Source organism: Nelumbo lutea, chromosome 7 (genome assembly GCF_056320005.1).
Source record: "Nelumbo lutea isolate HS-2025 chromosome 7, American lotus-T2T, whole genome shotgun sequence".
In the NCBI taxonomy this organism is placed as follows: domain Eukaryota; kingdom Viridiplantae; phylum Streptophyta; class Magnoliopsida; order Proteales; family Nelumbonaceae; genus Nelumbo; species Nelumbo lutea.
This window is the reverse complement of record NC_142690.1, coordinates 5200022-5200379: the sequence shown is the minus strand read 5'-3', so window position 1 is coordinate 5200379 and position 358 is coordinate 5200022.

Below are 358 nucleotides of genomic sequence, written 5' to 3'. Positions count from 1 at the left end.
TCCGACGACCAATCCTGAACGACGACAGTGATGATGATTTAGAATTTTGTGGTGCTCCAGTTCTTCCCGGCAACGACAAAAATGACAGAAGTTGGCACAATCAAGGTAATATTATTCCCCGTAGGAATAATGATGAATTTAAACTCAAGGTAGATATTCCAAATTTTAGTGGAGATCTTGGCATAGAGGGACTTCTAGATTGGATCACAGAAGTCGATAGATTCTTTGAGTACATGAGATACCAAAGGAACGAAGGGTAAAATTGGTAGCTTTCCGGTTAAAGGGAGGCGCATTTGTTTGGTGGGAACGCCTAAGAGAGACCCGAATCAGAGAAGGAAGGGGTCCTGTTCGAACCTGG